We start from the raw sequence: 27,211 nt of genomic DNA on the forward strand, positions 1-27,211 counted from the left end.
TATGTTAAAAATATTTAAACAATTTAAAAAAAAATAGATATCGTAACTATTTTTACCATTATATATTCATTTGAACTATAAAGCCAAATTTTGAAGAAATATGGTCATGCGACATATCAAAATTCATGAAATTCTTCCAGGCATCGATATATGAGCAATTCAACCTGATTCAATTGAACCGGTAAAATTACCGGTACCGGTTGAACCGATTCCGGGGTTGTATCGCTAACCATGCCATGCGACGTGTCAAAACTCTTCAAATTAGCTCAACATTCTTTTCGTGATAAATTTGAACCGTCGCATGGCATGACCTGTAGTGAAAACACGGAATCGGTTTAAACCGGTACCGGTTGTTTGAACCGGTTTAACTGAATCGGTTCATATTCATCACCAATACATTGTTGAGATTATTTGAAAATTGTTGACACGTCGCACTACATGGTTTGCTTTAAAAACAAGGAATCGATGCAAACGGTACCGGTTATTTGAATCGGTTCAAATTTATCACGAATAGTTTGTTGAGATTGTTTGAAGATTGACACGTCGCATGGCATGATTTGCAGTAAAAACACTGAATCGGTTCAAACCGGTACCGGTTATTTGAACCGGTTCAACTGAATCGGTTCAAATTTATCACGAAAAAAATGTTGAGCTAATTTGAAGAGTTTTGACACGTCGCATGGCATGGTTAGCGATACAACCCCGGAATCGGTTCAACCGGTACCGGTAATTTTACCGGTTCAATCGAATCAGGTTGAATTGCTCATATATCGATTCCTGGAATAATTTCATGAATTTTGATATGTCGCATGACCATATTTCTTCAAAATTTGGCTTTACAGTTCAAATGAATATATAATTGTAAAAATAGTTACGATAACTATTTTTTTTTTATTTTTTTTTAAATATTTTTAACATATTTTAAATATTTTTCCCTTAAAGTAGAGGTTCTCCCCTTTCCAAAAACCTATATAAGTCGGTTTTTTGGGTCATTTTACGATGTGCTCTGGACCCTTGAATTCCATGTAACGCTGTTTTTTTTCCTTTGGCCACGCCCCCCGGGGACCCGCCCCCTAAACCACCATATTTAATATTTTTATATTAAAGTTGATTAATTTTCAAATCCAATGGTATATATGAAGTTGATATTTCATGTAATTTTCACCAAGTTACAGCTTGTTGAAAATCCATGTAACGCTAAAACGGGGCTTAGTAGTCTACGGGTACTTTTCTGGCATAGTTGCCTGACTGTTAATCATCTTTTTTTCACTTAAACTCAATTTCCCAAAATACGTATTTTTTTATTTTCGAGATTTTTTGATATGTTTTAGGGGACAAAAATCCGCAACTTTTGAGCATAGAGAAACATGGTCAAAAAATCTGCCGCCGAGTTATGAATTTTTTTAAAAATAGTGATTTTTGGAAAAAATCGAAGTTTCATGCAAAAACAAGTTTGACATTATTTTTTAATGCAAAATTGAATTTGCAATCGAAAAGTACTTTATAGATTTTTTGATAAAGGGCTCCGTTTTCAAGATACAGCCACCGAAAGTTTGATTTTAGCGAAATATTTGCAGTTTTTGGGTGACCATTCCTGATTTTTTTAAAGTTCAGAAAATTTGCTATAAAATTGTCTAAGAGACATTGAAGATTGGACCTCTGGTTGCTGAGATACAGCGGCTTAAGGTGAAACGTGCCATCATTAAAGAAAAAGAAACAGGAAAATTGAAGTTTTCTAAGTCTCACGCAAACCCCCCATGTCGATATCTCCGCTACTAATGGTTAGATTTTCAATGTTAAAACATGTTATTCGTGAAATTTTCCGATCTCTTCGAAAAAAATATTTTGAAAAATATGTATCAATTCTTTCATTTTAAAAGGTCCAAACATTAATTATAACGCAGTTTTGAAATGTTAGTCTTGATTTAAAATGTTAATTGATTTTAATATTTTGGGAAACTGAGTTTTTGTAAAAAAAAAAGTTGATTAAATTTTTTTTCCCTTTGCCTATTTTTTCTCAATAGTCCTCATCAATTGATCAGAAAATTCACTCAAAAGTTACAGCTGTTTGAATATTTACGTACCATTTTTGTATGGACAGCCAAAATTGTATGGAGACTTGTATGGGTGAAACAATGACACAAAATAGCTTCTTTGGTCATAGAGTTTGAGCCAAATAAAAAAATACAAAAAATAAAAATGGTCGAAATCAGCCGATTTCGTATAGAGTTGCTCTATTAAAATAGAACCCGCAGTGCTATCCGAGAAGAAAAACAGCACAAATTGAGAGTATTAAAATCTGTGGTACAGTTTTTTGAGATAGTGAAGTTAGAGAGTTTACTAACAACTGTTAAAAGATTGGTTAAGGTGAAGCTGAGTTAATTCCTGTTAACAGTGCACATCAACCCAGATTTTTGTCACACACATTTCAGTATCTTCAAACTACAGGTACTATCGAAATATTTTTTTATTCATTCCCTAAAGTACTATTCACAAAGTAATTTACAACAAAGTTTGACTAATTTTGCAATTCCGTTGTTGCAGGATTGAGTCCGTAAGTTTGACAACTTTGGAACAGAGAACAACTCTTTTTGTGTTGAGTCTGCGATCAGCAGAGAAGCGAGTCAGACGTGCGACCCTCACACACCAAAAAAGTGCTAAAAAGTGCAAAAAATGCCTCACGGCAAGAACGAGAGGCGGTCCTCACCAGCAGGATCGGCAGATTTGAAGAAGCTAAAGAATGCCGAAGCGCTACCTGCAAAGCCAGGCAGTTTGAGCAAGTCTGGAAACCAGTACGCTACCCTCCCTCTAAACGACGGGAAAAGTTGCCACCCATTTTTGTGAAAACATCGTCATCGGACTCGGTGCGAAAGTGGCTGACCGGGTTTATCAAATCTGGCGCTTTACAAGCTTCCATTCGCTTGTGTGCTGATGGACTCAAAATTCTGCTACCTACCACACCCAAAACTGGCAGCGCTAGTCCGAGAGAATGATGGTCTCGAGTCGAGAGAATAGTGGTACCATTCACGGACGCAAAGAACACAGCTCGAGATGGACGATAGAACTATTCTCTCGAGGTTCATTTGCAAAAAAAGTTCATCCGTCAAACAAAAAACCAAAAGTGTCGACAACGGGAATCGAACCAGAGACCTTTGACAAATCAATCCAATGACTTAGCTGCCTCGGCCACCACAGTTTGGTGACCAAGGAGAAGTCAGATGTCGATGTATGACACTTGTTGGAGATTTATTGATTCAACTAACGAATGAACTCATTTGTTATGATGGTGTGAGTTGGTACCATTATTCTATCGATTTTGGCACTGAGCCCTCAATAAATTTTGAGAGAACGATTATCTCGACTCTGAATTTTGGGTGCAGAAAGGATTACAACTACGTTCGGGATTTCCTGAACAACACAAAGATCGAATACTACAGCCATGACGATCCAGGTAAACGCCCCATGAAACAAGTCCTCCGAGGTCTGTATGACATGGATGTGAATGTGCTGAAAGAAGAGCTCAAATCTCTGAAGTTGAACGTGATCGAAGTCTTCAAGATGACGAGACACAACAAGGACATCAAGCATCGTGATCAACTGTACCTGGTTCATCTCGAGAAAGGATCGACAACGCCGTCTGAGCTGAAAGCAGTTCGGGCAATTTTCAACATCATCGTGTCTTGGGAACGTTATCGTCCAGTGCACCGTGACTTGACACAGTGTTCGAACTGTTTGCAGTTTGGACATGGTGGAAGGAACTGTTTCATCAAGAGTCGTTGTGCAACCTGCGGAGGTGAGCAAAAAACTCAAGCTTGCGAAACAATCAACGAGAACATCGAAGCGAAATGCTTCAATTGCGGCGGCGACCATTCGACCAAGAATCGAAGCTGCCCAAAACGTGCTGAGTTTGTAAAAATTCGGCAGCAAGCGACGACGAGGCATCAACCAAATCGCCGCAAAACACCACCAACTTTCACGGACGTGGATTTTCCTGCTTTGGTGTCGCCAGGAGCGGGATCTGTTCGAGTGGTTCCAAATCTGCTGCCATTGCCGTTGAATCAGCGGCAAAAAGTTGCAGAGAATACAACACCTCCTGGCTTCAGTCAGCAACCGAGGGAAAACCAACCAGCATCAACGGGTGAAGGCAGTAGTGACCTGTTTTCACCACAAGAACTTCTGAACATTTTCATCGAGATGAAAACAACACTGCGTGGTTGCAAAACTCGCCAGGAACAAGTAAGAACTCTTGGAGCATTCATCTTGAAATACAGTTCGTAGTTTACTCGTTCTAATGATTTTGAATATTTCAATAAATTTAGTTTTTTTAGTTTTAAGTTAGGATTCGTGGTTAAAGTGATTTTTTTTCTTTTTACCCAAATGTATTCGATTCAATGCAATAATGTAAAACAATTTGAAGTAAATAAATGAATGTGAACAGTTAATAAGAAAACGAAAAATATAACAAAGATGAAGAGCATGTAGCCATACCACTTAGAATGTAAATGAAATGTAATTATTATAAGAAAGTTCAATAAAGACATATTTAATTTCAAAAAAAAAAAACTGCGTGGTTGCAAAACTCGTGCGGAACAAGTAAGAACGCTTTGAGGATTTATCTTAAAATACAGTTCGTAGTTTACTCGTTCTAATGATTTTGAATATTTCAATGAATTTATTTTTGTAGTTTTAAGTTAGGATTAGTTGTTAAAGTGATTTTTTTTTTATTTTTTACCCAAATGTATTCGATTCAATGCAAAAATGTAAAACAATTTGAAGTAATTAAATGAATATGAACAGTTAATAATAAAACGAAAAATATAACAAAGATGAAGAGAATTTAGCCATACCACTTAGAATGTAAATGAAATGTAATCATATAATAAAGTTCAATAAAGACATATTTAATTTCAAAAAAATTTCAAATACTTCCTTTGTGCACCCTTAAAATCAGTCTGTTCTGCAAAACCATTTGCTTTCTTTTAGAAATTTCGGAATCAGCAATGACTGTTCAATTCCGAGTTTTCCGAGTTTTTCTGTTCAAATAGAAGAGTTTTCCATTTCGCCTTAAACATTCATCCCTGAACCAAACAAAGAAGCACACCTCAAAGGAGCGAGAATTACGATCTACGATAAAATTCCGCCGCAAAAGGTTAGCCCCCAGAAGAGCAGTCTCAGCTCAGAAAAGTAAGCCACCGTTATTTATTCGATTTGACGGGGCTTTTCGGTCAAAGGTTACCCGGTACGTCCATCAGGGGGGGCCAAATAATCAAGAGAAATGGAATGGGAATGCGTAAACATCTTGATTTATGCTGTAAGAAGCATCTCTTACGGAAAATATATTGCCCCAGGCGGATTTGCGCTTGAAGAAGGTTTCTTCCTGCCTCGATGTGTGGAAGCGTTTTTTTTTTATAAAGTTAACCTTATTCTACAATCTTGATCTAAGTTAATATTGAATCAATGGTAAAAAATAAACGAAAAATAAATTTCAAAAAAGTGTTTAGATCAGGCCCAAAAATGAAGAAAAGTAAAAGTTGTTTACAGTCACAGCTCTAACCTTCTCGGTTGATCCCGGAGAGAGTTGTCATTAGCGTGGTTCACGTTTCTATGAAAAAGACAAAAGTTGTTATTTTGTCTTGCATCAACCGGAATTTCGTTCTTTTATGTCCCCAGAAGCACTCCTGAAAATTTGAGCCCATTTGGTAAGGTCTAGGAGCTCCAGTTTTAATTTGAAATTTATATGGGATTTTGATTTATTTTCCATGGGAAACTATCTTTTACATTGTATTAGGATTTTTTTATAAATCGATGAAATGACTTGATTCTTATAGTAGGAGATAGGTTTTGAACTGGGAACAACTTTGTAGAACATACCAACATGCTAGGAAGTGACCCTTTAAAGATACAGATACTTTTAGATGGTGGCTATTGATGGGGCCAGCCACCATCTAAAAGTATCTGTATCTTTAAAGGGTCACTTCCTAGCATGTTGGTATGTTCTACAAAGTTGTTCCCAGTTCAAAACCTATCTCCTACTATAAGAATCAAGTCATTTCATCGATTTATAAAAAAATCCTAATACAATGTAAAAGATAGTTTCCCATGGAAAATAAATCAAAATCCCATATAAATTTCAAATTAAAACTGGAGCTCCTAGACCATACCAAATGGGCTCAAATTTTCAGGAGTGCTTCTGGGGACATAAAAGAACGAAATTCCGGTTGATGCAAGACAAAATAACAACTTTTGTCTTTTTCATAGAAACGTGAACCACGCTAGTTGTCATACATCACCGTCACTCGCCGTCAATATGTCCCCACCGAATTATCGTTATTAGCTCTCCTCAACGTCGAATTTATTTCGATTACAGTCATCGTCAGACGAGTGGCAGTCACGCAAGGCAGAGCGAGCTTGACGCCTTCATTCAGGGCGGCCAGACCAGTCGTCTCCACTCGTTTTCCAAGGCCCTTGACAATTTTTCCACAATTGAAATCGTGAGCATAGAGGGAAACAAATGATTGATTCACCTAGTTTTGAAGAGGAAGTTTTCTATGTATAATTCTATGAATGTCATTAATTTTCTTTGGGAAATTATCTATCTTTTGATGATGTTTTAAAATTATCAAAAAAGTTCAAGTGTGATCAACAGTGAGTTTTAACATCAACGCAAAACAAGTACAAATTATGCACAATATTTTCTTGAAAAAGTTTCCACCTTCTTTCGTAACGATGGATTAAGGGATTGATCAAAGGCAAAGAATTTCTGTTTTTCCTCCCTCTACTGATTATGACTCACGAGGACCAAAATATACTTCAAGGACAAAAATTGTGACGACTACGACGACAGCGTACGACGGTCGTGTAGTTTTAAAAGTCATCAAAGAAAAAGCGGGAAAATTGGAGAAAGCTCGCGTCACCACAATATGGAAAAGCTGGTGTGGAAAACTACGTTGGATTTAACCAGAAGGCGGTGGAAGTGAAAACCAGACGGCGACACTCGACTTGACTCGACTCGAACCACACCACAAAGTAGGGAAATTGGTTTTCCACGGATTTGGGGCCGAGCCCGGGAGGAAATTGCGAAAACGCAAAACTGGCTCACCACGACCATCGGAAGGATTTCACACTATAGAGAGGAGGGGTACCATCGGTTTGGAAATGTCTTCGTTAATATTGATAAAGTTTGGTCTGTGTGATTGTGCGGAGAATGAAGCAGCTTTTTGGTTTGACTTGGCTGTGGTTTTAGTGTGGCTTGATGGTGAGATTGATTTTGGATGTGTTTGCTTGAGCCAGTTTATTGTTTGGCTTAGTTAAAGCGCACTTAAATTTGCTGGATAAATCAGGCTGCACAGTAAAACCTTGTCAGAGGAAAACTCGAAGATTATTCTTTGATTTTTACTATTGAACATTTGTTGCATTCAAAACTCAAACCAAAAAAGGGTCTAAATATCACTATTTCTCGAACCGTTGCAACGTCACGGAGTGATAGATTTGGCAAATTAAGAGATAGACTTAAAAGAAGTTTTGCATAGTCACTACTTGTAGGAAATTCCATTTTGCAATCCGAATCTGTAATAATACTTATTTTTAAAACAGGTTTTGATACCATACGAGATACATCTCGAAAAAAGTGAATAAATTCGTGACGTTGCAACGCCGGAATGTGTCATATAATCTATATAAAAAAATTCGACGGTTTTGTTCGAATGCGAATTTGTTCAATACGGAGCGTCAGATCGAGATGCTCTTTGTTCCGTTGGGTTCGTATAAGCCCAAGGAAGGTTTTTACGCCAAAAAGTTACAACTTTGGCCACTCCGGAACCGATTCCGGAAAATCTGCCGATTGTAAGGGAAAAGTTACGTATAATCAAATTTTGATCACAGGAGGCTGAATAAGGAAAAGAGCTAAAAACGCCAACAAACGAAAAAAAGGCACAACGAAGATTGTCTTTTATATTTTTAAATTATTCTGTCACAAAATTCAGATAAATTTCGGTCATTCGATTTTTTTTGTATTTTTTAATCCGACTGAAACTTTTTTGGTGCCTTTTTTTAGTTTGTTCATATAATTTTCCATACAAATTTGGCAGCTTTCCATACAAAAATAATGTATGAAAATTCAAAAATCTGTATCTTTTGAAGGAATTTTTTGATCGATTTGGTGTCTTCGGCAAAGTTGTAGGTATGGATACGGACTACACTGGAAAAAATAATACACGGTAAAAAAAATTGACGATTTTTTTATTTAACTTTTTATTACGAAAACTCGATTTACAAAAAAACACTACATTTTTTTTATATGTTTTAGAGGACATAAAATATCAACTTTTCAGAAACTTCCAGGTTGTGCAAAAAATCATTGACCGAGTTATGATTTTTTTAATCAATACTGATTTTTTTTCAAAAAATCGAAATTTTGGTCGCAAAAATTTTTCAACTTCATTTTTCGATGTAAAATTGAATTTGCAATCAAAAAGCACTTTAGTGAAATTTTGATAAAGTGCACCGTTTTTAAGTTAAATCCATATTTAAGTGACTTTTTTGGAAATAGTCGCAGATTTTCATTTTTTTAAATTAGTGCCCACTTTTGAAAAAAATATTTTTGAAGAGCTGAATCAAGGCTAACATTTTAAAAGGGAGTAATATTGAATGTTTGGCCCTTTTAAAATGTTAGTCTTGATTTGAAAATTTTGAAAATATTGTTTTCGAAAAGATCGTAAAATTTCACAAATGTTTCATATTTTAACATGGAAAATCGGACCATTAGTTGCTGAGATATCGACATTGAAAAATGGTGGGCTGTTTGATTGAAACTTAGAAAACATCAATTTTCCTGTTTTTAAACCAATTTATGCAATATCTCAGCAACTATAGGTCGTATCAACAAAGTCCGAAGAAGCAAAATATAGAGAATTTTCTCAGCTTTTCAAAATTTTTTTTTCAAAAGTGGGCAGACATGTGCACTTATTTTAAAAAATGAAAAACTGCGACAATTTTCAAAAAAGTTACATAAAAATGGCCATAACTTGAAAACGGTGCACTTTATCGAAATTTTACTAAAGTACTTTTTGATTGCAAATTCAATTTTACATCGAAAAATGAAGTTGAAAATTTTTTTCGACCAAAATTTCGATTTTTTGAAAAAATAGAATTGATTAAAAAATTCATAACTCGGTCAATGATTTTTTGCACAGCCTGGAAATTTCTGAAAAGTTGGCATTTTATGTCCTCTAAAACATATAAAAAAATAGTGTTTTTTGCAAATCTAGTTTTAGTGATAAAAAGTTAAATTAAAAAATCACCAAAAATTTTTACCGTGTATTTTTTTTCCAGTGTAGTCCTTATCCATACCTACAACTTTGCCGAAGACACCAAATCGATCAAAAAATTCCTTCAAAAGATACAGATTTTTGAATTTTCATACATTTCGTATGGACAGCTGCCAAATTTGTATGGAAAATTATATGGACAAACTAATGATGCAAAATGGCTTCTTTGGGCATACCGAAGGCACCAAAAAAGTTCCAGTCGGATAAAAAAATACAAAAATTAAAATTGAAGAAAAAAGACCGATTTCGTAGAGAATCTACTCACCTGATGATTCCATGTTGTTCTTAGTGATATTCTTCACCACATCGAATACATTTGTCATTGACGAACGGCTTGTGCTTGAAGTTCTTGAAGCTTCTGAAAAATGAAACTGGATTGAAATTCACCAAATTCAATAAAGTGTAGATTGACTCGTTTTTCAAAGTAAATGGTTATTCCACTTAGAGAAATGGGGGTTATAAAAAAAATTTAATCAGCTCAAGTCATTTTCGCGCAAAATTAATTATTTTGTCAAAATTGGTCAACATTTTCCCATAGTTTCAGAGGAATTTGATAAAACACTTTAATACCAAAATAATACCAAAATGTGGTATCCTGACTTAATTTTTTTTCCACAATTTCAAGGCATATCTTTAGGGGGTATATCAAACATGATTAAAATCATGTTTGAAATTTTCGGTTTTCAATGAAAGCATTCGCTTTGAGACTTCATTTTAGCGCAAATTAATTATATTGTCAAAATTGGTCAAAATTTTCCCATAGTTTCAGAGGAATTTGAAAAAATACTGTAATACCAAAAGAATACCAAAATGTGGTGTCCGACCATTGACAAATTCTGCGATTTTGCAATTTCAAAACAATACCTTAAATTAGTATGATACCAAATTTTGCTCTTGCAAATTTTAAAGGGTCCAGGAATACAAAAATTTGGTATTGATACCAGAGAAAGATATTATTACACATTTCCCTTGTTATTCACCCATGTTCGGGATATTGTAATAGAAATGTTTGTTATTTTCATAAGGTAAATTAATCTCAGATTTTTTTTTTTAATTTCAAACTTTTAAAAGCTTTGATAGCCTAAATATTTGTTTTCCAAATAAGAAGTATATGAAATAAGTGTTTCAAATACTCCTTCTTTTGTTTTCTAAACGCTTTGGATTTTGTTTAATGTAGTTGTCAAGAATTATAAACACAATTATATTAATGCTTAAGACTAAATTTCACTAAGAAAGCTGACTTTAACAACCGTAAAAAAATTACGATAAAGTTGTAAAAAATCATGCTAAATTCCATTCTAACACCAGAAAACTTTTTCCTATTGAGATCACGGCGAAAATAACAGTTTTTCTCCGAAATTTGTTTTCAATGCAGTGCCTTAAGCTAAGAACAAGATTGTTCGTTCGACGCAGTGGTGAACGCAGAACGCTGTGCCAGTTCGATTTTTCCAACAACTGTCAGTCGAACAATCTACAGGGGTTGCTTTGTTCAATGGTCGATGACTGGCAGGCTAAATTTTGCGTTTGTGTCCAGGTCTGACGGTCAATCTTTAAATCCTTTAGTAGTATTTTAGTAACATTTTAGGTAAAAAAAGTCCATAAAAGCCTACTTAGGTTGTATGAGACTTTTCAGAACCATCATAAAACCTGTAAGTTGTAACATGGCTTGTAACACCTGCCCAGTTGTTTTGCAATCATTAGTTTTCAAAATAACCAAGTATTGAAGAGAATTTTTTTTTCGCCGAATTGGAATTCTACAAAAATTGAAAATATTTTCAATCGATCCCAGAAATGCTAAATATGATTTTAAACGCAGGAAAACGAATTTCAAATTGTTTTCAGTTGGTTAGACTTCTATTTCCTTTAAAACTTTGAAGTTTTTTGAAAAAATAAATTGCCCCCTGATTTGTCGAACAGACTTTGAAAGGAGGGGGGGGGGGGCGACGTAAACTTTAAAAAAATATTTGCAACGGCCTTATCAAGCTTTAACAAAATTTTTAACTTGTATGCAAACAAAAAACAAACAGGGATTATGATTTTTCAACTAAAATTATTGCATTTTAAATGCGATTGAATAAAAAATAAAAATCTGCAAAGAATCATGAACACTTTAAATTAAAGTTAAAATCATAGCTAATACCATTATTTTTATTTCCAGGATAATTCGAATACAAACCATCCCAAAGCAACAATGTTGAAAATCCCTTCCATTCACAACACAAATCAAGTTATACTACTCACGATTGCACCCGTAATTATCCTTCCACGACGCAATCCGTTTTAAATCCTTTACTCCACTGACACAATTCCACACTAGGTGCTGGAGTTCACTTTATGGAGTCTCTCCTCCATTCAGGCAGCCCCGATTACAGCTGCTTTTTTACACCGCCAGCAAAACTTGCCCTCTCACCATGACCGGCGATAACCCTACCCTCCGCGTCACCGCAAAACACAGCAGGGGGTGGTAGTGTCACTGTCCCCTTTAGTTTAGTCCCCAACACACTATAAAACTACTATTGCAAACTCCACTTGGTCCAAATCACGCTCCAGGGGAATATTAACCTAAATTATATTATGTTTGTAAGTTTGTGTGTGGGCATTCTTTTGCTGACCATGCCACGTGCCACCATAAAACGGCACACTTGCTTATGTATTAAGCTTATTTACATAAATTTGATTTCTTTTAGCCACATGACAGCAACAGCAGTGACAAAAGCCAACTGATCCACGGTTGGAAAACACAACTTTTCCTGCGGAAACCTCGTATCAATATCGGAAAAGCCACTATCGCTGAGAGAATGGTACTTTCTCCTCTCTTTTCTCCTTATCATGATGAAGAGAAAACAAAAGAGAGATGAGAGAAATCAAACGAGAGGGAGAGAGTGAGCCCACGTGAGCCGAATCCGGTTGACGTCTTTTGTTTGCTTGTGTGCAGACTAAACAAAGTGATGTTTGTGGGCGTACTTTGCACAGAGGAAAAACAACAACAACCACAACCCCCCGCTCGAAAAACCACCCTCGATTATCCCTGCACAAATACAGGCACACTCGTTTTCTCTCAAAACAACGGTGCGCTGCACCGCCGCCGTGCTGCCACCTTCTTCTTGGAACTTGAAACTAACACTGTGGCGGACGGGGACTGCTCTTTTCGCTGCGGGAAGATTCAAGGATGAGTCATCATCCCGTCTCCTTGGTTGGCTGCTGGAGTGGGTTGAGAATAACAAAGCTAGCTACCACCCCTTGATAAATCGCACCGTGGGTGACTTCAGTTTGAAGGTTTGATCCGATAAGCTGTGAATGGGTGGGAAGAGGGGTTGGTCAAGGTGCTCTCCAGCGTCAGCTGATTTGAATGGGAAATGCGTGAGGGTTTTGACGGAAGCCTTATCCTGTCTGGGAAAATTTTTATATCAATGGCAGGTTAAGGATTGATTCTCATTTCCATAAAATTTGCTGATGCATCAGAATTAAATTCTGAACAAATGTCTGTGCTTGGATGTTTATCAAAAATATACACTTGATTTCTAGATAACTTTTTTAAAACCACCAATGCGCCATGGGGACCTTTTGAAAAAGTAAGCGAGATTTAAAGTCGAGTGGCTGAACTAATTTTATCGGAATGTGGTCTAATCGGTCCAGCTGGTATTGAAAGTTGAGAAGTTCTCTACGATAACGCAAATTTTGTCCATGCATTCCCTATGTCAAAAGAAACAATTTTGCATTATTCGTTTTTCCTTACAAGTCACCATACAGTTTTGGGGGCCGGTCATACATCAGACTTATCAGAAAAAATAGGTACGTTAGAAAAAAATATAACTTTTTATCACCAAAATACGATTATTTTAGTTCTAATCTAATCTAATCTAATCGAACACAAGCGCAGCCAGTCCGAAGAAAGCATCCGAGAAGAACTTATGGTTAGATTACGCCTCAAGTTCCTTCTTTTCATTATTAATGATTGCAGTACTTTCGAGAACCCCCGAAGTGTACTACGCTCATTAAAGCGGCCCGGCCTACTGCGTTGCATGAACCGCATGAGACAGATTCTATGAACGGATCCCACATTTCATAGAACCATCAGGGGATGAAGAAGAAGCCGGGGACATACCGTACCAACCGGTTCGGGTTATTTATAGATTATAATGGTGTGTGGTGTGTAGGGGAATCGTTGGGGAAGGGGATTGTTGTATTATATAGAAAATGACCTTGTGACATTATTTCACCATTACGGATTAATTCACTCAAGGAGTATTAATCCCTTGGTGGCCGAATGTATAGAGCAAAATACGATTATTTTAGTTTTCGATTTTTTTTAAATATGTTTTAGGAGACTTAAAAAGACATTTTCTGATGGGGATCAAAGTAGCCATGGTCGAATTTGGACGTAAATTTTTTTCGGTGTCGTAAATTTGACGTTTTCTCCGTTATTTTCCAGTTGTTTCTCGCATCTTTTGGCCAATTTTTACAAAATTCCACGACGGTTTCGGATTTGTTCTTCGGATGACTTTATTCTGCAAGAGAATCTTTATGTGGCTCAAGACAAAAGTGAAGCTCTCCGTGAACTTTATCGTATGGCGGAACGGTGAAGATTCCCTTCCGGCAAAGCCAGAAGCTGTTTGCATCCTGCAGAGCCTTTCCCTTCACTTAAACAGCCCCTAAATGGAAGCAGATTCTATTCGATTTGGTTCGTCGACGGAAAACTATCAAGAACATAGAGGAGATGACGATCGTCACGCCGTCAGGCTGTGTCCAATTCCGGTTGCAGGAAAATGAAGATTGAAGCTGCTTATTTAAAATATCCAGATTTTGGTGAGATCTTTCCATATTTTTTTGCTGATTTTTTTACATACTTAGGGGAACTATACCCTTTCTCAGCCTATTTCTATTATCGGCCTATCAGCACTTTGATCATGGATTACAGCTTTCATAAAGTGTTTTTGACTGTTCCAAAGTAATGAATAGCTCAAATAAAAGTGAGCAAGCAACTTTCCATTGTTGAAACATCTGAAAATGTTGATTTAATAGCGGAAAACGGAAAAGTGATGAGAATTGGTCGAACGGCTTAGAGTGATTAGAATGGGCATATTTCCCCTACCATACCAATATAAATCATATACTATTGAATAAATGAAATATCCTTCCTATAGGTATAGGTATACCCCTTCTCCATCTTTAATTTTCCCAATCCCTATTTATCCATTTCCACGAACCCCCCTTTAAATATAATTTTTTGCCAAATTTACACTTACACATCCAACCACAACTATTTCGGAACGTTTGGTACGGTATGTCCACGCATCCTTCCTGCACTGTAGATTCTGTGAAATGTGATCCATTCACAGAATCCTCTTTGCGGTAAACACAACGCAGTAGGGCTGGCCGCTTTAATTTTTGCAATTCATTTTCGGGTGTTCTCGGATGTACTGCAATTTTTAATATTGACAAGAAAAGTGCTTGGGGCGTAATCTAATCACAAGACTTTCCAGCATGCTTTCATCGGACTGGTTGCGTTTTAGATTAGATTAGACTTAAAAAGACATCTTCTGATGGTGCAAAATCAGATTTAGAAGATAAAAATTCCAGACAAAAATCTCGTAATTATTAATTTTGAAAACAATGGTGAAAAAATTATGCAAAGTTGCTTATTTTGACATAGGGAATGCATGGACAAAGTTTCATCCAAATAAAAAAAATACAAAGAAAAATCGATTAGCGAAATCGTAGAGAACCACTTTAGTTTTCAAGTTTCATTTAGTTGTTTAAAAGTTAGGACGAAAAAGGGTGATTTTCAACATAACCTCAAATGGCCGCCACAAAAGAACCGTGTAGAAGGATACAATTTTCTTCAAAGGTGGTGTCTGTATTTTCTTGACAAAAGTCTGCAGTTTTTTTAAATAGGTAGACTAGATGAAATAACTGTACACATAAAAATTATGTCTCTGATTTAATGAGAGAAAGGCCTAACGGTTGAATAAATAACTTTTTTTGATTGAGATACAATGATTGCAATATTATTCAAATGCGACTTATTACCAAAAACGCCAAAAATATTTAGACCTACAATGTTCGTTTTTTTTTTATTTGTGTTAAAGTGTAAATCTGGAGTTTTAAAAAAAAATATTTACAATTCAATTCAATTCATGTTTATTTGTTGTACTTATCATAATACAAATTGCTTAACTAATTACAACATGCAGAGTTTTGGAGATACTTGAAATAAGTTCAGTACGTGTCAATCGAGTTAACGAGAGCAGAAAAAACTGCTTAAAACAACTGCTAGAAAAGTACTTTCATTTTGTGATAAAGAAGCGAACTTGAGATCTCAGCATTTTTTTAGTTCAGAAGAGAGGATCAAAATTTTGTTGCGACATTGCATTGCAATCATCATTTGTAAAACCAAAGATTCATTTATTAATCATCCTTCGGATAATAAAATCAAGAAAACTTATATAAAATTTGAGTTTAAGGACCCCAAATTAGTTAAATTAGGGGAGTTTGGGGTAATATGGACAGCGGGGTGATTTAGACATCTCTTTGGAAATCAATTCAACTTCAGATACAAGTTAAAAATGGGCAAATTAAATGAAAAGGTCAGTTCTTATAATGGCCTAAGAGTATCAAAATTTTCATGATGATTTTGAATAATACAGTCGACTCTCTGGTTGTCAATATCCAAGGGACCGTCGAGGAAGAGAATCATCAGTTTACAGAACGATGCAAAATGAAGACTCGATTGAAAATATGTTTTTCTTGGTACCCAGCTATAGTAGAGAATCATGGCAACGTCCAGCAAACAAAAACAAACTAATGTCAAACACCCTTGAAAGCTTCGTTTCGCAAAGAAAAATGTCTATGCAAGCCATGAGATAGTGACAATATTGACAACCGGAAAAGATTTTTAAAGCAAACAGAATCCAAGGGACCGTCGAGGAAGAGATCCTTCAAGCAAGAGAAAATATCGAGGAATAAAGCCAATCGAAGTATGCAGTTTGAAGGGACTGAAGAATTCAGTGATAGATGGAGCAATATTCATATCGAGAAGATCGACAGCCAGAGAGTCGACTGTATTTGAATTTGAAGGGCTACGGAATTCGATAAAAAATATCATGGACTGTTTCAGATTACTAACATCATTTGAAGACCATTAGTTCATTAGTCCATAGAAATTGGTTTAGTAAAACCCAAGTTACAGTTTTAAATTTTGACATTTGCCTAATCCAGAATCAAAGTAATTAAATAATTTCACAATTTTTAATTTAATTATTACTTATTCTACACTGAAATATTTTTTCTCTTTTTATTGAAAACATAAATTACCCCGCAAAGTATGTCAAATTTACCACATATGGGTGTTCAATGTGTTCATATTATTCTTTTAGAGTTTTAAATTTTAAAATCTATGTAAAAATTTAGTTAATTTGATTCTGTTAAAAACGGAAACAACTGTCCCGATGCACCTGAAAAAAACGGAAATATTCTTGTAAATCAAAATTTAAATTACAACTATTTTTGATTTTTTATTTGATACTTGAACCTTTCCATTTCCATCGATTCCAACTAATTCCCAATTTTAAAATAAATTACATTTTGAGACCGAACCAAACCGCCCCAAACATTGTGTGTTCCCCAGCGATTAAGGTGGAAAAAGTTAACCTTCAGGTACAACTACTCTTCTTCGCCGTACACAAAGACCACTTTCAGTTCAGCAACTGTACACCTGGTGATAACAAACGACTGAAAGAGAATACTCGGCCCTTATCCTTGCCAGCGATCTGCGATGGCCTTGCCCCGGTCTGTGGAGCTTCCAGCAGCAGCAGTAGCAGTTATCCAATTTACTCCGGTAAATTATCCCATGAGCAGCTCCCACCACCATTACGGATATAAATGAAGCTGTCAGCACGAGTAATGTGAACCATTTTGCTAAAGGGGGTGGGAGAATTCGACACTTTGTGAAATAAATTAATTATACTGTAATGGACCATCGCCGAAAATAATTCAATTTTTCAATTTAAAGTGGGCGGTGCCTATCGAAGGTGATGGAAATAGATATTTGTCCTATTTCCATTTAGCTCAATTTTACGGGGGGAAAAGGTATTGTATTACAGGTTGATTTAATTTATATCTTTGCTAAACATAGCTAAGGGACACTTTTACCATAGATATTACAAAAGTCATATGCCAACATGAAATTGCTTTTCTTTCGATAATCAGAAAGTTCACTCGAATTGCTCAAGAAAGAAACAAGTTGAATTACCAAAAAAAACTAGCCAGACGAAAATAAAAACATCCCACGGAACATAAATTAAAACCCTCGTGACGACTCACTAACTTTTCGCCTCCCCCCGCCTTAGGACAAAGGCAGACGACGCCACTTTCAACTAGTATATCTCATTGAAAAGCGCCACACTGAGTTGAAAAACAACTCCCTGACTCTGCCCTGTAAATCCACCCTCACATTTTCTTCTTTTCAAAAAGGTGAATGAACCCCTTGCTGGCACTGACTGCGGAAAGGAAACTCATAAAAATCCCCAACCGGTAACGAAAAGGTTGCTCACGGAATGGTGAAACCTTTATGTTTAAGCCGGAGCCACTGAAAAATAACATCCTGGTCATAGTGCTGGACGAGGGTCGTCTGAAAAATCCGAGTTCGTTTTAAATATCGGAAATCTTATAAAAATATTTAATGCTGAGAGCTGATTTTTTTCATTTATGAACGACCCCTTAAAAAAGTTTGTTTGGCTCAATACTAAAACCAGGAGTCAAACTCCACCCCTTTTCGTCTGGCTCCGGGCAGTCGTTCAACGGAAACGGATTTCCTTGCCATCATATAAATTTTCAAATAAATCGAATCATTTTCTTGGACTGCATCCAACAACCGGGAAAATCAACTGCATCCGCTTGGTCCGCGCACAACCACAACCAGAAAGAAAGAAAAAAATCAGTGAGACATTCGCAGTGACGCAGATGACTCATCCTCGCAGTGATTTTCCCGGTGTTGTTCCGACGTGCACAAATCTGTGTGTCTGTATCTGCAGCAGCACACGAGAGTAAAATGGCACACAATGAATTGCACTCAGACAGCAACACCAACACAGAAAGCCACACTTATTGTGGTCACATGTATGAGTGGTCCCCCCTCTGAAAATGGGGAGCCACCAACCAACAGAGTGCGTCAATGGTTGAGGTTCTTTTTTTTTTTTGCTTTTTTTTCTTTGGGAAAATCGATACACCGATATACAAAAACACGCAATTGCGATTTTCCAAGAGTCGGCTCTTGGCACGTGTAGTTGGATGGCTACGGGAGAGTTGTCAAGTGTACGAATGTTAATGGGCACGCAATGTTGTTCTTAACTTGGCCGGAAAAGGCTATAACAAGTTAAACATCATGCACAACAATTTTTGAAATCCGTCTATCAAACCTGTCTCTCGGAAATGCTGGATACGATACGAATTTGAATGCCACGTGGTTTATGCATGATCCCTAAGGATGAAACAAATGTACAATGTACTGTAACATATGAAAGTTTAAAAAAGCAAATGGTAAATTCCATGAAAGCACATAATTCACCAACTTAGTCCTAAATCTTGTTGTACTAAATCCTATAGGATCACATTTAATCTACAGTTATAAATTCTTTTGTAAACTTGCTCGATTTTGGTTTATTAAACTTGTTATACTTTGAACACAGGTTTTATATGAAATCGCTGTTACTTAATGAAAATCTGGATGAATCTGGATTTGGATGAATAAAATATGTTTTGCTTAAGTTTTTTTTGTTCCATATCGACGTCGTCGTGCTATCATGTCGCACCCGCCATTTTGACGTTCCGAGAAAAACGCGTTTTAATGTTTGACCTTGAATAAACAAAAACGAAATCACGCAATGTAAACAATAACGAACACGTTTTGTTTGGCTGACCATTCTGTGCATTGCCCCGAAGTTTGGTTGAAGTTGGTTGCTGGAGTCCAGAGTTATAATTAAAAATGTTTACGGTAGTCTAACTTGTACGTGCGTCAAACGCATCCTGACCTGAAATCCCTTTGCCCTTTGTCGCACTTACATCAATTTTCAGGGAGTGACAAGATAGCACGACAGGATTGAAACTTCTTTTATATGTAGAATGACAAAAATTTTCGGAGCTGTTTTGGTTTTCATTGAATATCTCAGGATTGAAATCGAATTTTGGGGATCTGTAAAGGTCAAAAGATGAGGCATTGTGAGCTGCACAAAATGGCGTTCTTAACTCAATTTGGCCCAAAATGCACGTACGACAAGTTAGCACGACGGCGACGATATGTTGAAGGGGGATCATGGTACCAGTTGCCGGTTTCAAATATTTTTTCAAAACGCTTTGCTTGGCTTAAAGAACTGTTTTGATAAAAAATAGTTGAATGTTGAGGCTTTCAACTCATGCAAAAAATTCAAAGTGTTTTGGTAAATGGAGAGAACTGTGCGATAAGAAAAAGGGTACCAAGTCCTACGCTTAATACTATTATGTTACGGTTAGGTATTTTTGTGTAATAATGTGATAATATAATAATGATTATTTCCCTGGAACAAGTGTATTAGTTTATTTAAATGAACACTTCGAGAGTTGTATCTTGTCCAATATACAGTTCACTGATGTTAATTAATTGAAACTATTATTTCTAGTATTTCTTTTTCCAGATTTGTTTCAAATTATTCAACAAACTAAACTACAGTTGAACTTTCATATTTTAGAAATAAATCATTGTTAAGATAGCATAGCATGTGTTATTTATAATAATATTATTTAGATTTTTATCACTACCCTTCAAACGGATAATAAACGTTGATAGGATTCCAATTAATTTTTGGGAAAAGTTTCAACTGTCTCATACTTAGTATTTTTTAAACAAGTACTGGGGTTGGCCACACAACCCAAGTAACATTTTTAAACCTACTAGCCACCACCTAGTTTTATTAAGGTTTTATGGTAGCATCTTGATTGCTTGTAAGATTTATTTTGGCTTTCACAGCAAACAATAAGCATGAGCTGATTTAAAGGTTCTAAGAAGGTTTTATGCCTCGGACACAAAAGCCAAATGGCTTTCAATAAGGTTTTATGAAAGTTTTCAGAGAGTCTTCAAAACCCGACGGCCTAATGGTTTTATCTCATGCTTCTTTAAACCCAAGGATGTTGTAGCTGTCAATTGCCTTTTGGCATGCTAAAAGCTTACTTTAAACCATAAGCTCCTAAAAAAGCATTTAACGCGGCCATATAGCAATGCATAAATATGGCGCTATACGCGTGGTTTGATTGATTTTGATTGACCGCCATCTTGGTGGACAAAATTGAAAAAGCAATAAATTTGACTAGCATTTGATGAAAACACAGATTTATGCTGAATTTCTGACATAACTAGTATAACCATCGACGTTCAAAATGTGTTGAACATTTTTTTTTTTTCAAGAAAAGCAGCATTATTTTTTTTATTCAATTAAAAGTTGTTATTACAATAGAATTATTTTGATGAAGCGAGTTCATTTTTTAGGCCCTACCTCCCCCAGAATAAAATCTGTCTGCCATAAGACGTTTGAAGACGTATGAAATGTCATATTTCCTGTCAACTCCTAACTAGGTTTTAACAAAGTTTTTAATAAGGCTTTGAAGAGGTTGTTAGGATTCAATTTTAAAGCCTGTAGGTTTTTTTAAATAGGCCGTGACAACCTTTTGCGGAGGTACTTTTGGGTTTTAACAAAGATTTATCGGGGTTCTGGGGAGGCTGTAACGACTATATGGTTTAATGTTGGTTTTGGCTGATAGGTTTTATAGCGGTTGTGACAGCTTTGACAAAGCCTAAAATGAGACTTAGGAAGGTCCGTGGACTATATTTTAGGAAACAGTTTTTTCAATAGTATCACGGGATTTAAACTCGTCTGAAAAACCTGTATCATTTTCTCATTCGAAACAGTGGCGTCACGTGGTGGTAGCTGCCCTGTTTATTACATAGTGAAATTATCCATGGTCAATCCAAGGAACCAGAAGGTGATAACAGAAATGTCCGTCCAAAAGGGGTGCTGCAAAAAACTTATTATTTTTAACAAATTTTCGACCAAATCAGCAACGAATTACAAGTGTGACAGTCCAACTACTGTTAAAAGTGGGTTTTGTTATTAGTTTTTGCAAAACCGCATATTTTTAACGAAAGTGACAAAAATATTCGTAATCACCTTTTGCCTCTTGGTGGCGCTTTATGTTAGTATGTATGTGGTCGATGTTTGCGGACGTGCACGCAGAACACAGAACAGTGAGAACTAGCGAAAATGCCTCACTTTCTTCTGATACAAGTCGCCATATTCAAATTGCTTGACGATTCATACCCGTGATAGTATTCAGTCAAATGTACTATTACTAAGTTTGTTGCAATAGCTAAAAAAAAACTATGAACCTTATGATTGAGTTAGCTAAGCTTATAGTTTTGTTACTTCTTTAAATGGTTTTGTTTGAGAAAATTAAAATAATCTTCTTATTCAACATTAACCAGTTATTTTTGAAATCTTTTGAAATCTTATTAAATTATGAAATATATTACAAAACATTTGCAGCAAATTTTATATTAAATTTTTCTCTCCCCTTTAGGCCGTTGCGAATATTTTTCAAAGGGGGCGACATACCTCTTCAAAACTGGTCCGAAAAATCAGGGGACAAAAAAAGTATTTTTTCAAAAATCTTCAAAATTTTAATGAAAATAGAAGACAAATCAACTTAAAACAATCTAAAACGCATTTTTCTGCATTTAATCATATTTACCATGTTTGGGCTGAATTAAAAGTATTTTGAATTTTCATGAAATTCCAATGTACAACACCGCAAAAACTTTTTTTTGCAAAAAAAAAACGGGGGCAAATAAAATATTTTTTTCAAAAAACTTCAAATTGCCAATGGAAATTGAAATGCAATCAATTTAAAATGCATTACCCTGCGTTTGGAATCATTTTCGGCATGTTTGGTTTGATTTTTTTTTTTTTTTAATTTTTGAATATTTTCGATGTTTGGTATCGCAAAAGTTTTTTTTCGTTAAAAGTTTTGTTTTCTTAAAATCTTAATTTTTTAGAACTGTTATAATAATGATTGCAGAACAACTGAACTAGTGTAAACTGCATTTTAAAACACTTTTTGCATTCAAATTATGAGACTTTGGCTTGACATTTCTATTTTTATATATTTTTAAGTATCTTTTTTTAATTGCATCGGCCTTATACATATTCAGCCTTTTTTATTTATTTTTTTTTGTTAAGTACAGATTCAAATATATTGTGGTTCGATCAACATTTTTGCACAAAAATTAAAAAAAATTGCCTGAAGCCAAAAAATCAATGAGTAAAATCTGTCATTGTTCAAAACAACTCAAGAATTATGGGAAAACTTTCTTTAAAAAAATCTTTGCTTGCATTTCAAATAACCATCAAATGCAAAGGAAATCCATCAAAATGAACACATCTCCTGTACCATTTCACCATCTTGTAACGAGTACATTTTTAATCAGTCCCTAATCTGCCCTAAACCACCCAACCGTGTGTGTTGGGTTGAAGAGTTGAACTAGAGTTCACAAAGTGCCCACTTGTACAGGCCCAACCACCCCCCAAAACGACACTAGGGGCAGAAACATAAAACTATGCACACAAGAAAGTCGTTGTTCATCCTTTCTGCTTTCAAGTTCGTGGACCAGAGGGATGCTGAGTGTGAACTGCACGAGCGAACATCTCTTTGTGACGTCTGACGACGTCCAACCGAAGGAAGGTTCGCGAGTCCTGACGGTGCAGTTTTTCAACCCTCTTCCTCCTCACCCCTTTTGGCCAGCCTTTTTTTTTGTAGGGCGACAAGAAAAGTGCATCGTGCCAAGGGGAAAATCGATACTTTGTTGGAGCTGAGGGATTTACGGGAGTTTTGAATGTTATAAATACCTGTTTTGATGATTTTCTAGTTTTTTCATGTATAATTTTTTTAGGGAAAATGTTTTCCCTTTGAAAAATCTTTCGCCTTTGTTCCCCACTCAAAAACAAAAACTAGATTTGTATGACCATCCACAAACTGCAGCGAACAAGAAGAAGATGCAAGCAAGAAGACCTTTCACACGAAAGGATGAATCATCCGTTCAGGAACAACCGCAGAAAACAGTTCTACGAGGACTACGACGACGTTGTCAACATAATAATCCTGTGAGAGCGTTGAAAAGAAGAGAGAGTCTCTGCTCTCACTCGAATATTGAGAGAACTCGGGAGCACTGCTGATTCACAAAATGGCGCTGCTGCTGGAATTTTTCGTCTCAACTTTCACCACACTTTGCAATTTCATTCAATAATTCGTAAAATACACTGCAGAGTTTTATTTTTGTCCAATTTGCTTGCACATTTTGAGAAGAAAGGCCAAAACACAAAATCCAATATGGCCGACGAGTTTTCTTTGAACACAAAAATTAAATATGGAATTTCACCAGTTCCGTCGAGCAAACACATGACCTTTCATAAGTTTCCTTCAAATTTTCCGACTTATTGAGAACATCAAAATTCAACACTGTCTTCATTTTGAAATCATTTTCAACGCAAATAACCTTTGAAGCAACCTTAAATCAATATTTTCCAACCCGCAAACGAAACTTACACTGTAAAATTAATTATTCAGGAAGCACTTTTCCCGAAAAAGAAAAGCTCAACCCAAGTCCGCGACTTGGAAAGCTTCCAGGTTCTGGTCACTGCACTCTGATCACCTTTTTCCAATTTTCAAAAACTAGCCCCCACAAATCTTCACAATTCCACGACTTTAATCCCCAAATTTTTCCCTTATTTCCAGGGAAAAAATGGGTGTCACACACCGCACACACCAAGGAAAAACTATAAATTATCCCTCACTGGCTGGCTTCGGGGAGGTCACTTTTCCTTTACAAATCCATACCGTCCGAAGTTTAGTGCGAAACTAAACTGGAACACACAGTCGTGACTCCTTTCTCCGGCAAAGAGGAGGAAGCACACGTTTGCTGGAATTGTTGGACACAGAGTCAGAATGGCTGCACGGGGAGGAAAATTCCGAGAGAGAGAGTGCGAGATTGGTGAGAAGAGAGACTGGGTGCAGACTTGCGCCGTGGAAATCCTGGTGGAATATATCGTGTATTGATTGTGGGAAAAACACACTGGGACGAGACGAGGACTTTTGAGGATTAATTCAACTAGAAGGATTTGAGAAAATATGGAAAAGTTATTTTTCCAGCTAGTTTAAGATGTTGTACAATTTTATTTTTAAATTTTCGTATAAAATCCCAGGGCCTTCATATATTTTATGGACTGGATGAGGGAGTCGTGGTTTGCCTGGCCCAAGTCACATGAGTTTCAATGTCTTTTTAATCATATCATAAGAAATGCTTGGAATGAGAATAATAATCTTTTAAGGTCCTTATAATATAAGTCGTATACTAACCAAACGTCTCAGTTGAAACATACTATGGTCATTGCCAAGTCCTACCAAGACGGGGTACTAATACATACATACATACAAATTTCTCATGAATTTGAGAACCACGAAAGAATGTCTTCACGTTTATAGTTCAAATGCACCATACTTATGATAAGTTTCTTAGTGGTTCTTAAATTTATGAATTACTAGAATTGATTTTTTTTTCTGTGCACAGTTATGCTACTATCAAAAACTTACAAAATTCAATAAATTCATGAAAATATTTTTTTTCTATTTTTTTCTTACTCATGGTAATTTTTTGATTTACAACAATAATTGCTCCAAAATGGTTTATGATGTAACACACAGCTAAAAGGAACTCAAAAAATCTGTTTAAGGTACCAAAAAAACTTATTGTAACTTGCATAGAGTAACAGAGAGTTACCACTGCCGCTTGATTTTTGTTTCAACTTGGAGATACATCGCATGCCTACCAGGGGAAATATACCCATTTTAAGCCTAATAAGCGGTTGTGTTTGAATGATGCTGGATAATTTGGAGTGTTCTTTGAAATTTACTAAAACCAAGTACACCAACGGGTAGAGCAACTTTTTGTGAACATTTCTGTTTATTTTCACATTTACTAAAAGTTATTCTATTACTTTTACAAGCATTTAAAAAATACATATCCCAAATGTATTCTAAACAAACTAGAATGCATTGGACCACGCCCATTTTTCAAATTTCAGCTTAGTTTTTTTTTTTTGCTTCCAGCGCTCTTTTGGGTCTGCTTAGTGCTGCCAATTGTGATGAAATTTTAAGCGAACACTCACAAAAAGTAGCATTTATAGAGAAAGTTTCCTGGCATCACTGGCTCACTCCAACAGGCGCTGCTGGTGGTGGTGGTGGCCACCCTTTGTTCTTTATTTGCCTTCGCTTCTCGCTTGGTTTTCTTCAACCTTCGATTGGAATGGGTCGTCAAAATTGAAACGTCAAAAGATTTGGCGCGTTTGTTCTGTTTGATGGCGCTTGCTAATTATTAACATGTTTTGGGATTATTTTTTAAGTGAGTGACTAACTAATTTTCAAAAGAACATGTTGCCGGTACACGGAGAAAAAAGAGTTCCCAAAATCGTGAACAAGCGTTCATGAAAATGAGAACCACGAACAAAGTGTTCAAATTTCATGATACGTTTTTCAAAATCGTACCATGGGATTTGAACAGGTTCTCATTTTCATGAACGCTAGCTCACGATTTTGGGAACTCTTTTTTCTACGTGTAGTTGGAAGCAATTTCATATCTTAAGCGCCATAAATTTAGTGTCGTAATCGGGCTGTAATAAACGGATTTGGATGCTTCAAGTTGCAAAAGAAAGATATTTTTATGCTCTATTTGACCATCGGAAAAGTGTCCCCCGAGCGGCCACTCTGGTTCCGGAACTATCCGGATTATCCGACGGTTTTGTTCCGAAAAACTATTTTTTACTCCAAAATGACAATAAAACACGTGTTTTTTTAGACGGTTTTTGTTGGAAAATATTTAGTTGGTGTTCTTTTAACACTAAAAAAACAATTTTAGAAAAATAGTGGTTTGAAATACTCATGTTTCGTAATGTTTTACATAAATTAGGAAATTTATACTAAATTTTCATATAAACTTACCAAACAAAGATATCAAAAGTTCAAAACAGCTTGAAGTGTGTTGGAGGCACTTTAAAATGACTAACTAACAACATTAAATTAATTGCTTTATCAAAATTTAATCAAACTTAGTAGATTAATGAGGTGTAGAGACATTTTTTTTGCTTAGATTTGGGACTTTCATTAGTAAATTATTTTTGTTATTTTTTTATTACAATTTTTTGGCAAATCAATGTCAGGGTCGTAATGAGAACATTCTCCCGCGTCGATTTATATATAAAAGTTGGAACTTTTCTAAAAAATCAGGGATTATAACAGCGAATATTGATTCCGTACAGGGCTATACGGACAATTTTTCGATACACTGTATATGCCAAAACAAACAAATTTAATTCAGAACATCTACAAAAATAAAAAAAATGTCGATTTGCGAAAATGTTGAGAACTAGGGGAAATTCTCGTATGTTTGGCAGGTTAAGCACTCGCTCCTAATTCCATCCAATTTGCTGATTTTCACTATTTAAACAACTAATTTTGAAAAACTTTTGATAGAAACTTGCTTGCTCACTTCTTATTGAGCTATTTATCACTCGATTTCAGTTGAAAACGCTTTTAACAAGCTTTAATTGAATGTCAAAGTTCTGACCTGCCAACATTAGAGGCACGCTGGAATTAGATGATGTTCCCCTACTTATTACAAATTTGTACATTTTCAGTAGGAAAAGCAGTTTGAACTGCAAAAATTGAAATTATAAAATTCAGTCATGTTTAGAACATTTTCATTAACTGAGTTCTACATAAAAAGAGAAAAAATGGAACAACCAACGTTATAT

General features: G+C 35.8%; 1 protein-coding gene across 7 annotated transcripts in view; it reads right to left on the minus strand.

Moving 5' to 3' along the window:
- LOC6036748 (kinesin-like protein unc-104) overlaps nt 1-27,211 on the minus strand; it is a 111,544-nt gene that overhangs the window by 49,734 nt on the left and 34,599 nt on the right. For 3 of the 7 annotated variants that reach the window (XM_038257975.1, XM_038257979.1, XM_038257974.1), the window contains exon 1: nt 23,952-24,278. The exons of the other annotated variants lie outside the window; for them this stretch is intronic. The gene's annotated coding sequence lies outside the window, so the exon portion shown is untranslated. Of the gene's footprint in view, nt 1-23,951; nt 24,279-27,211 lie in introns of those variants that run through there. 7 annotated transcript variants of the gene reach the window in all.

The sequence above is a fragment of the Culex quinquefasciatus genome, chromosome 2 (assembly GCF_015732765.1).
Source record: "Culex quinquefasciatus strain JHB chromosome 2, VPISU_Cqui_1.0_pri_paternal, whole genome shotgun sequence".
Classification (NCBI taxonomy): Eukaryota; Metazoa; Arthropoda; class Insecta; order Diptera; family Culicidae; genus Culex; species Culex quinquefasciatus.